General features: G+C 41.5%; 1 long non-coding RNA gene across 1 annotated transcript; it reads right to left on the reverse strand.

The window, feature by feature from the left end:
- Positions 1 to 7,849: 7,849 nt before the first annotated feature.
- Positions 7,850 to 10,989, reverse strand: LOC107651312 (uncharacterized). Its single transcript, XR_008916234.1, has 2 exons — positions 10,268 to 10,989; positions 7,850 to 8,784 (listed from the first exon to the last, which is right to left on the reverse strand). It is a non-coding gene; the product is annotated as an uncharacterized LOC107651312 (long non-coding RNA).
- Between the last annotated feature and the right edge of the window lie 1,118 nt (positions 10,990 to 12,107).

The following is a 12,107-nucleotide window of genomic DNA, read 5'->3' on the forward strand; positions in this document are numbered from 1 at the left end:
CCAGCTCAGGAAGTCCCTTTGACCTGCTGCTGCCCCACTCAAAGGGTGACCTGATCTCCTGGAGCCCAGCTGAGACTCTGATGCCAGTTCTGACACCCCATGATGCCCCCCATGAGCTGAGACTTGAAAGACAGTAAGGATTCAGGCAGATGCAGGCAGGGAAGGGGAGCTCTCTGGATAGGGGGTTTGACCTGAGTGAAGGCATGGAAAGAGGAAATGCAGATGGGGGGGGGGTCTAATGCTAATGGTCAAGTTTGTCTGGAATGAAGGAAGCATGAAGGGAAAGAACATGAGAAAGTTAGGAGGGAGCAGATCCTGGAGACTTCTGAACTGGGGAGGAAGGGTCAGGGCTGTGCTTTGGGATGATTACTTTGGCAATTCTGTGGAGGCTGGACTGGAGAAGGAAGAGAGAAGAGAAAAAAGGAGATGGATTTGGAGGCTATTAAAATAATCCAGGCAAGAGGTGCTGAGACCTTGATCTAGGCTGATGGTGATGAGAACGGAAAGAACAGATGATCTATGGGAAGAAGGGACACACTGGGTGGTTCAGTGGATTGAGAGCCAGGCCTAGAGACAGGAGGTCCTGGGTTCAGATCTGAATTGGGACCCTTCCTAGCTGTGTGACCTTTGACAGGTCACTTGACCCCCCATTGCCTTGACCCTGCCACTCTTCTACCTTGTAACCAATACTCAGTATAGATTCTAAGACAGAAGGGAAGGGTTAAAGAAAACAATGATTAGTTATGGGAGGTGCTATAGAGCTAGAAGAGATGAGATTTGGAGTCCAATTGACTATGGAAAGCATGAGAGGAAATGTCAAGTTAAATCCAGGATTCCAGGCCTGGGAGACTGAGATCATGGTGGTTCCCTCTGGAGAAGAGTCAGTGTTGGAGGGAAGGGCAGGACCTTTCTTTTACCCAGGGGGTCTGAGATGCCTGTGGTCTTTGCAAGTGGATGTCTGTCAGGACCTTTCTGCATTTTTGATTCCCTTGTCTGTCCCAGGTGAGTAAAGGGCCACTTTTCTTATTCCCTGATAAGTCTCATTCCATCCTATCCTAGGTAACTGCATGGCATCAATGGAGGTGTCCTTTCTGATCGGGATCCTGGGAGGTTCTGTTCTGATACATCCAAACTCAGAAATAGGAAATGACACCTCAAGGATTAGTTGGTATCATCATTCACTTGAGGAGAATCTGCACCTACTCACCAGCAGGCCAGGGGAGAGCAGTCCAAGCTGGATCATTCCCCAGAAGGAATATGAGAGGAGGCTGTCAACCCCTGATGGGAAGTCTCTGGAGATCCTGAATCTGACCCTGGAAGACTGTGGGCTTTATGTGGCTGAAATCACATCAGTCTCAGGAGTGTTCCAGACTGAAAAGTTCAATTTAACCATCTCTGGTAAATGAGTCACTTGCCCCCACTCAAACCTCAACCTGCTACCACCCACTTGTACACTTTTAAAAGCTTCCTTCCACTCTCCCATCTTCAGGCCTTTCTGACACTTGGCTCACCTCCAGCTTTGCCCTATAGAAAGTTAAGGAAGGACAGAGGTGTTCTCCCACCTGAAGGGAACGTACAGGATAGGAAAGTGAGGCTGTAAGGATTGTACCAAAGCAGCACACTCTGGAGGCAGCCCACAGGAATGAATAGGACTGACTGAATGCCAGACCTCCTTCCCTTTCCTGGGGAAACATGTGAAGGTCAGTGAGCTTGTCATTCCCTCAGACCCTCTTTAGCCCTCCCTGTGGCAATTTCCCTGTACTGAAGAGCCTTCCTTGGGGGCTGAATCCTGCCTTCTGGGTGCCCCCACCTTGATGAGGGAGAGAAGAGATATAGGAAGGAAGGAGTGTACTAGAGGAAGAAGACTGGTGCATACTTGGGGAGAAGAAAAGCTTTCTGGGGAGAAATTGAGGGAGAATTTTAAAAGTCTGACAAATTCTGGTTAGGGGAGAACATAAGAAGAGAAGAGACACTTCAGATACTATTATTATCATTTGTTCATAGTTAATCTGATCATCTCTGTATCTTTGCTCTCTCTTCCAAACATCTAGGCCCCTTTCTCCCTCTTTATTTCCTGGTTTTTTTTAATACTCTCCCAATCCCATTTTTCTGGTTCCTATTTCCCCAAATGTCAAAAAATTCTACAAGTGGAATTTCTGCTAGTCCTCCTTTCCTTTTCTCTCCACCTTCCCACCCCACAACCCTCCTTGCTTCTTTCATATACTTCCCTCTCTTGTGCTTCTTCCCTTTGCTCAGTGACAGAATAAATCTAATTCATCCTGATTTTTAGTTTTAGGCCCTGAGACTACAGATTCTAACAAGGATCCATGGATTTGGGAGGTTCCCCTGGTTGTCATAGTCCTGATAATGTTGGTGATCATTGTGGGGGCAGTTTTTTACTATATTAAGAAAGGCTGCTATTACAAAAATCAAGGTAACTTGAGGACAAGGATGATTAAAGCTCTACTGGGACAATGGGGTTTGGGGATGAATTACATTGATTTTATATTTTGGAAAGGTGGGAGGAGGAAATGAACCCTGAACCCTGGAGATTCTAGTCAGTAGACTAATTTCGTGGAAAGGATACACCAATTTTCCTTGGAGAGCCACTTTTCTCATCTTTAGGCATTCTCACAGGAGGAAACATTACCAATTGGAGGAGTTGAGGGGATTAGAACAGTGAGGGGTTAATTGTGGGAATTGAATGAAGCACATTGACTACTCAACGATGGTCCTACTCTAAATTCTATCCTGTGAGAAAACTTATTCAGTTATGGAACTTGGGAGAAATCCTTATTGTATAGTCTGAACCTAGTCCTGCATGGCCCCCTATGCCTTATTTGTCAAGAAACTTAACCAAAGACCTGGGTTATGTTGACCAGAAATACAGTCAGATCCTAATAGGGTTAATGTAGTTTTCTCATAATTATACATCTCAAGCAAATTCTGTATTGTAAATGCCCAAACTGTAAGGATAATTTTTAGTGTTTTGACTTAAAATCTAAAATAAATGGTCCCCATGGGAAATTCCCAAATATGAAAAATACCCAAGTCAGCTGGAATTTATGGAGATTTTAATTAATAAAGAAGGAATTAAGGGAAGGAGAGAGACAGACAAAGAGAGAGAGAGAGAGAGAGAGAGAGAGAGAGAGAGAGAGAGAGAGAGAGAGAGAGAGAGAGAGAGAGAATTAATTTAAACTGCTCTGGCTCAGGCTGAGCCAAGCAGTAGAAAAGGCCTAGGCCAAAATGGCCTAGGCCTAAGCCTAAGGGAGAGCGAGTCAGCCTTTATCACTCACTACAAGAGTGTCTCCAAGCTGGGTTCTTCCATTCTCAGAACTGTAATTACTCTCCAAACTGAATTCAATTGTCCCTAAACTGTTCCTTTGCCTCCTTTTAAAGAGATTCTCTTATGTCACCTCCCCTAAATTTTCAAATCTACCAATCACAGTAGACGATTTTTTTCAGGACTACCCATTCTTAGTTTTCACCTTTGGTTTTCACCTTCTCTGGTTAGATTAAATGTTCTGAGTACTTCACACCTCTTTGTTAAGCTTGCCTTTTGTTAGTTACTTGACCTTTTTGTGATTAATTTAACCTTTACAGGTACTTAACACCTTTTTGTATTAGATCTAAAAATAGACCTATCTTAAGGTTCTAGCTTTACTATAAGGTATGAGTTAGGGACTTTCATTGTTCAATCAGGAGTTTACAACTTTTATCTTCCCCTAAGGTATGTCCAAGTATAGGTGGAGTAATTTTCAAGTTCACAATATCTTGTCTGAAAACCTGACCCCACACTCATCAGTTATTGTTTCCATGTTCCTTTCATTACTTATAGATATTTGAGGAGGAACTGGGCACCTCTTTTCCTGAATTCAAGGAATTGCACCCATTTGCTCTCCCCCTCCCACCTTGGACAGTCCCTAGTCTTTCCTCCAATCAGGAATCAAATTACCTAATGTTGTATTGTTTTCTTTTAATTCATTGGTCTTTTTTGATTATTTGTTTTACTGTATAAAAGTCTGTCTCCTCCTGAATGTGGGGTCCATCCCTAAACTGAGGAAGGAGCCTGGTCCTGATTTGTTGGCAATTGGCACGAATTGCTTAATAAATCAACATGCCCAGGAAATCAGATCATTGTTTCCTCAGTCATTTCATCTTTTGCTTGTTATATACTAGTGGACAGCAGTGGTGAAGAACAGGTGGAACGACTGACCGATGTAGAGATGAGTTCTCTGTTAGGCCATAAAATACAGACTGAGGATGATCCGTAAAGGTAAGACAGCCCTTTCATAGCCACACACACACACACACACACACACACACACACACACACACACACGTGTATATATAGCAAAGCCAAGAATGAAGCCAGTCAGGTGTAGGCACGGGAAGAACATGGTTTCATCTCTTGGTCTTCCTCTTATTCCAGTGACTTTTCCTCTTCTAACTCATTTGCTCAAGTTTGGGGGATGGAAAAACTGGGAGCCCACAATCTTCTGGAAGGGTATCCTCTAAATGACAGTAATAAGGTGCGGTTGAGGAATCAGAAATTAAGCAGCAAGTAGCACGGAATTCTAATTCTATGGCAGAGACCTCTGAGAAAGACTGTCTCTTGGTGACCAGTAAATAGGAGTAAGAAAACCGACAAATAACTAGTTACGAAGACAATTCTGTTTCAAAATGATTGGCACTTCAGTCAGGAAACTTTCTAGATAGGAAATGCCCTTCAAAGCCAGAGCTGGAAAAACGGAGCCATTCCCCTTTATTTGGAAATATCCTCCTAGGTTTTGGCCTTTAGTATCATGATCTGATGTCTGAGGGTTCTCTTACCTTGTAAAAGACATGGGAAAAGTTTCCTGGACTTTAAGGTAAAAGAGCAGAGCCCAGTCCTCCTCTCATGAAAAAGAGGGAGCAGCTAGAATGGAAATTCCAGCTTTAACCTGGAGCTAAAAGCAGACTGAAGCATCAGATCCCAAAGTACAACAAATGAAGAACTTAGAAGCCCACTTGATCCTTCTTAAAGCAGTGTGGTTTTTTGGCAGGTGTGCAATTTTTGATTGAGGGGTTCACATGTCATTTATACATAATTTTCTTTCTAGTAGAGGCTTGTCAGCTACAACCACACATGTCAATGAAGCAGTAGTGCCAGATGGAGTGAGCACAACGGAGGAGACAACACCACAAGATGCCAGCATCACAGAGAGGAACAACCCGACAACAGTGACCAACAACATTGTCTACCCTACAGTGTTGAACTCTCTGTTCAGTAGAGACTTGTCAGCTACAACCACACAAGACAACAAAGCAATAATGCCAGATGGAGTCATGTTAAAGGATTTTCTTAATTTCTTCCTCTCTCTCTCTTTAAGAGGCAAGAACAGAAGGATTTTCTAAGAGTTAGCTAGAGCTGAAGATTCTGTTACCAGGGAGATGAAGTAGATATATAAGAAAAGAATCAATTGGAAGTGGGTCTTTTGCATCTGGATTCCTAGAGTGCAGTAGGTCTGTCTTGTTCTGTCTGACACTGTGATTGGCAGTTTGACTACTGACAGCTGGGATAGAGAAAATGGACTGAAGGAGGTTGTACGTGGTCGCTGTTTATTAACATAAGTAGTTAATTAGTGAATACATTATTAGGTAGACAGCGTAGGAAGTTAGGCTTGGTATTTCCCAGGCAGAAGACTGTCTGCAAAGACAAAGTAGGGTTTTTAGAAATTTAGGTAGGATTAGGAATTTAGATATCATAAGGGATTAGAGTATTAATCTCTTTCCTCCTTTCTATTTCCTATCTGAACTTCTTCTAAATTAAACTTAGTATTTTTATCAAACTGTTCTCCTCACTTTTGTCAAACTCCTTCCAAAAATTGGAACAGAGGAGATACATCACAGAATGACAAAATCACAGAGAGGAGCAACCCAACAACACTGACAAAAGCCCAAAGACATTGTGCTCTCTACAGGGTCAAACTCTCTGTCCAGTAGACACTCTTCATCTATAGCCACACAAGACAATGAAGCAGTAATGCCAAATAAAGCAGGAAGGCCGACCGGCAGCCTTCCCACAAATAGGAAAGATAGAAAGAAAGCTGCCCTTGGGGAAGGACTACAGTTGAGGAGATGGACAAGAAACAAGCAGACACACAAGTAATATTTGACAATGGAGCTCCACAGTAAAAGCCCCCGACCACTCAGTTATCAGGAGGACGTGATACCACTAAATCGTCCTAAGTAAACAATGTGTGGATATAGGAGTATAGAGATTAGCTGATAGGAAAAGCCATGATCCCTTGCAGCCTGGGCTGCAGGCACGGATCAGTCTGACTTGAGGAGAGGAGATCAAGAAAGAAATCACCGGTTCCTTAGAGCTGGTACTCTAAGCACGAACCCCTTGAGGATAAGAGATTGAGGAGGAGAGGTCTTTCAGGAAGAGAGAGAGATAGAGAGGGAGGAAGTTAAAGATGGAGCTTGGCCGGAGGCCAAACTCCAGGAAAGACTGACATAGGTGAGAGGTGATGAGGCAAAGAGGGCTGGCCTTCTGTGGTGCTCCTATTTATTTCCTTTGAGATGCAAATGTGCACAATACATAGGATGAGTGCAAGTGTATTATCATTGGTGACTTGTAAATTACGACAAGGTATAGGTGTGGTTTGTCTCAGCCAGGTGAACACAAAGAAACCTGATTTCCTGCCTAACCTGGGGGAAGCTGGGATCAAGGGTCAACAGGCTTTACTAGCCACGGGCAAGACTGAGCATGCTCTCTTCTAATACAATCTTTACATATCAACTATTTCCCTTGTCCATAGATAGGTGTGGACTGCTACACCAAACACAGTCAGCACAACACAATTGACAACACCACAGGATGCCAGCATCACAGAGAGAAACATTCCAACAACATTGACCAAAATTGACCATCCTATATTGTTAAACTCTCTGTCCAATAGAGACTTGTCCATTATAACCACAGAAGACAATGAAGCAGAAGTGCCAGAGAGACTCCCAATTTAATAAAAATAGGATCAAATATTTAATCAGTGGTTTTCTAAGCCAATGTTGTGGTCCTTATGTACATAATGGTTTAGTCACCTTATTTCAATGTGAATTTGACACCTCTGATCTAGAGGAACAAAAAAGGTCAGGAATATCAAGGGCATGAATGACTGCTAGTAGAAAGGAAAGAGGCCTATCAGCACCAAATCTCACACTATACTATAAAGCAGTCATCATAAAAGTGGTCGGATATTGATTTAAAAAATAGATCAATCTGTGGCAAAGACTAACAAAGCTTATGTTAGCTTAGTGTTTGATAAACTAAAAAACTGGCTAATGGGATAAGGTCTCACTATTAGACCAAAGACTTCTGGTAAAACTAAAAAGTAGTTTGTCAGAAGTTAGAGATAAACCTTTCATACCACATACAGAGATAAACTCCAAATGGATACAAATGTAGTTTCTGGTAAAACTGAAAAATAGTTTGTCAGAAGTTAGAGATAGACTTTTCATACCACATACAGAGATAAACTCCAAATGGATACAAATGTAGGTGTTAGAGGCCACATCATAAACAACGTAGAGGAGCAAGTATGAGCATAACTTTTACAACTATGACTAAAGGAAAAGTTCATGATCACATGAGGGATAGAGAGGATCATAGAAGTAAAAATGGGCAATTTTTAATATATAAAATAAACATTTTTACATAAACAAAAACCATGCAGCTAAAACTAGAAAGAAAACAACTAGGGAAAATCTTTGTGTAAAATAAGTCATTCTCCAATATATAAGTAATAGGAGAACATAAACAGGTAATACTCAGAAGCAAAAATACAAGCAAGCAAGAGTCATATTGAAAAGATGTTCCAAATCATTAATAATTTTAGAAATTCAAAGTAAAGCGATCCTGACATATTTCCTCACACCCATCAGATTGGCAGGGTTGACAGATGAAGAAGATGACAAATATTGGGGGGGGGTACTGTGATATAAGTGAAGGGAAATGGAATCTTCTCTTATTAAGGCGGTATCAGAGTGAGGAGAGATGTTGTGAAGTCAAAGGAGAAAGGGAAGATGCATTGTCTTCCCCCTCAACTCTCCCTGACAAACCCCACTATGGCTGCCTTTAGACCTTTACTTCTGTTTCCTCAGAGATCTTGGCTAAAGGGCTTGATATAGTTAGCCTCTTCCTCCCTGGGGAGAGGTATGCCACCTTCCTCTCCCCAACTCCAAGTTTCCCTCTAGAGATGATGAAGTCACTCACTTGCTCTTACTAAACTGGCTTATTTTGAGGGAACAAGACAAAGGGTAGGGCAGAGGAGTTTGGGAATGAAATAAAGGAAAGAGGGAGCATAGGGGTCCCTATCTGACTGACACTCTTTCCCCCAAAAGTCTGGCAGAACAGGATTGGTCGACCTGACCCCCTTGTGGTCAGATGTGAGGAAGCCCTGACTTCTAGTCTGCTCTGACAACTATCATGAAGTTCAGGACTTTGAAGGATTTGGAGGAAATCCTTTTCTTGTGAACAGCTTCCAGCTGAATAATCACTTGATTATCCTCTTGGGGTGTTTGGGTTAGGATTCACAGAAAGAGAGGGTACTGGGTTGGAGATCCACCCAAGTCCAACTTCCCTCGTGGGGTTCCCAGAGAGAAGTCCCTCTCCAACTGATCAGCTCCTCTCCTTTCCAAAGTTCTGCCTCCTTCCTGCCCATCCCCCACTCCAGCAGACTCCTCCAGCTTTTCAGGTCGGCTTCTCTTTTCAAAATAAAAAAATCTTCTCTTACAGCACTATGATAAAAGAGATACATTAGTATATTATTGGTGGACCTGGTCAAACCATTCTGCAAAGCATTTTGGAGCTATGTCCTAAAAGTTACAACCTATGCATATCCTTTGACCAGGTGATGCCATTGCTAGATATATAATTCGTTTTATGGCAAGAACGACCTGGAAATTAAGGGGGTGCTTTTTAGTTGTGGAAAAGCTGAACAAATTATAGAATATGGGTGTGATGAAATACTATTGTAGTATAAAAAAATGAAGGGAACAGTTTAAGCTGATACAGGAAACAATTTATACAATAACAACAATGTTGTGAAGACAAACAACTTTGAAAGACTGAAGAACTCTGATCAATGCAATGATCAACAATGGTTCTAGAGGACTGATGATGAAGCTTACCAGGTAATGGAATCTTTGAAGAACAAGATACATTTTCAGTCATAGTCGTTATATTATAGTTGAAATTGCTTTTGGGTATGGGTTGGTTACTGAGATGCCTTCCAACTTTAAAATTCTGTATTATTAATCACTAAGTTGGATTTATTTTTTAAAATATCATTACATTATGTCAAGTAGGTAACAAATCCTACCTCAGACACTTCCTAGCTATGTGACTCTGGGCAAGCCATTTAACCCATTTCTTCTTTTATAGGTTTTAATTATAAAATGGGGAGAATAATAGCACTTGCCTCTCAGGATTATGAGGAACATGTGATCATATTTGTAAAAAGTGCTTAGCATGCTGCCTAGTGTATGGTAGATACTATTTAAATTTTTCTTGCCTCAATCCTTTTTCCCTCCTTTATTCTCTCCCTCCCTCTCTGCCCTGTCTTTTCTCTTCTTCTTCCTCTTTCTTTCCTTCCTTCCTCCTTTCTTTCTTCTTTCCTTTCTTCCTCTCTCCCTTCCTTCCTTCTTTCTTTCCTTTCTTCCTTTCTCTTCCTTTCTTCTTTCCTCTTCCTCTCTCCCTCCCTCCCTCCCTTTCTTCATTCCTCCTTCCTTCTTCCCTCCCTCCGTTCCTTCCTCTGTCCTCCCCTCCCTTTTTTCCTCCCTCCCTATGTTCAGAGTACTATGCCACATGCTAGAGATACAAAGATTAAAAGAAAAGAAAATGCCCCTCCCCCAAGGTACACTTACCTTTTAGTAAGAGATACCACTTAAAAATTTATAATATTGTCTGACCAGCCACAGCTGGACACACTGGACACACTGTGCATTGACTGTCATAATGATGTCATTTTGGCTTTTTTCCAGTATAAAGGACAACAATCAACCAACCAACTATGGCCACCACTGCCTGAAGGCCAGTGAGTTTATATTTCAGTCTCCCCCTGGGGTTCTCTGGTAGCAAAAGAGGATTTAAGGGTGTCTAGTCTCCACATTTGGATTGAGCCCCCACTAATTGTATTCCCTCATCTTTAGGGGTCCTGTAGTAAACCAGTTTGGTTTAACTCCTTAATAGTCAAACTAACTTTTATACAGGAATACTTACCTTCAAAGTATGGCACAAATGAACTTTTCCTCCCTTCACTGAGGCTTGGGATAGAAGAAAGGAAAAACAAAGTCATTTTAAGTTGAAAGAGTGATAAGAGGTGTTAAAATGGTAAGTTTGACCAGCAGTAAGGTTGTTTGTGTCTTGTTGCTGTTTAGCTGCTCCTCCTGGTCTGAGGGTAAGATGGGTGCCCTCCTGCCTAGAATTCACCAACAAAGGCTATCTGACTTTCTCATCAACAAAATACATTTGTTAAAGTTGATATTCTGGAAATAAGGAAAGGATGAAGGGCTAGGAAGATCCCCAATCTTTTCCCAAACTACCTGTCCCAGTACCTTCTGACCCTCACAGGTCTATATCCAACACAGTTAGACCTACTCTGTCTCCCTTTCTCTATCTAGTTCCCAGCATCCTGCCTAACTAAACTAAGCTAAGCCCATCAAACAGTTGTTGAATCAAGGTCAGAGCTCGTTGATTACTCAAAAGGATGATGGTAGAAATGACTTAGCCACCTCAGTCTGTAGGCTGAGCCTACTTGAGGTGACTTCGAAGTCCAAGCCATTTTCTGTGGTAGAGTCTTCTTGGCTGTCAACAAATGTCGATTAGATAACTAGAACCTATGGAGGAAATTTGGGTTGATATCTACTCAATTTGGAAAGAGCTAAGGGCAGGAAATGTGTCTTCCTCCACACCAACCTCACTCACTCTCCCCCAACTGCCAGTCCCAGGCACCCAGAACTCCTGGCTCAGAATTCCAAGCTCTCTCTTACATTCTGTTTTCTACCTCCAGCACACTTGTTTCTGGCTCTTCACATTCACCCAAATTTCCCCTTTCAGAAGTGATGGGATAGAAAAGACCTTGTGTAGATGGTGGCATTTTTACTCCACAATGGCCCAGAATTTGTCTTTGATATCCTAGAGAAGAACTTGCTTCCAACCCAAGGAACCCAAAGACTGAGAGGTTTTCCCTTTCAATGGCTACTTTGTCATGTGTTGAGATACCACTTTGGCACTGAAAAATGAGTCTATTTTATGTTGTGAAACTTTGTGGTCCCTGAACCTTCATTGGTTTGGGACTTGAAATTTTATCTAACAGGAAAGTATATCCAACATGATCAGCAGAGGGAGACCTTGCACAAGTCCTGTATAATAACTTGAGAATTTCAAAACTCCCTGGTTTTCTCAACAACCATTTTCTTAATAAGGTTTAGGAGAAATCACAGACATCATGAAGTCCAACCCATTTGTTTTATTTGGATGTTCCTTTTACTTATTTATTATAAAAATATCCAACTTTAACAAACCCAATTTAACTAATTCATAAAATGTCATAACTTGTTAGATGTTTTTGTTCTAATCATTCTCATTCACTTTTCCTGTGCATAAGGTGATAGTATGTCCTCTATTCGTCTTCATTTTCTTGGTATTATTTTCTAAATAGCTTTCCAGATGTCTTTCTAATTGTCTAGCTCCTATTTTTCTTTCCATCCTTGTTCTTGATCTCCTATAAATCTGCAACAGGGGATTCACCCAATATCCTGGGATGCTTCCTCTATATCTCCCAACACTGTTTTTTGTTTTGTTTGTTCAGGGTCACACAGCTAGGAAGTGTCTGAGGCCAGATTTGAATCTCAGTCCTCCAAACTGAAGGTCTGACACTCTACCCACTGAGCCACTTAGCTGTCTTTTATCACATAGTGATGAAAATGCTAATCAATCTATTATCCTTTGCTCTGACAACATGATTTGTCAGTCCTTGATTGAAGACAATGGCTATGTCTTATATAAACTTTAAATCTTCCTTATTTGATAAATGTTTATCCTATTAGATTGTATATCC

Source organism: Monodelphis domestica, chromosome 2 (assembly GCF_027887165.1).
Source record: "Monodelphis domestica isolate mMonDom1 chromosome 2, mMonDom1.pri, whole genome shotgun sequence".
NCBI classification, from domain to species: domain Eukaryota; kingdom Metazoa; phylum Chordata; class Mammalia; order Didelphimorphia; family Didelphidae; genus Monodelphis; species Monodelphis domestica.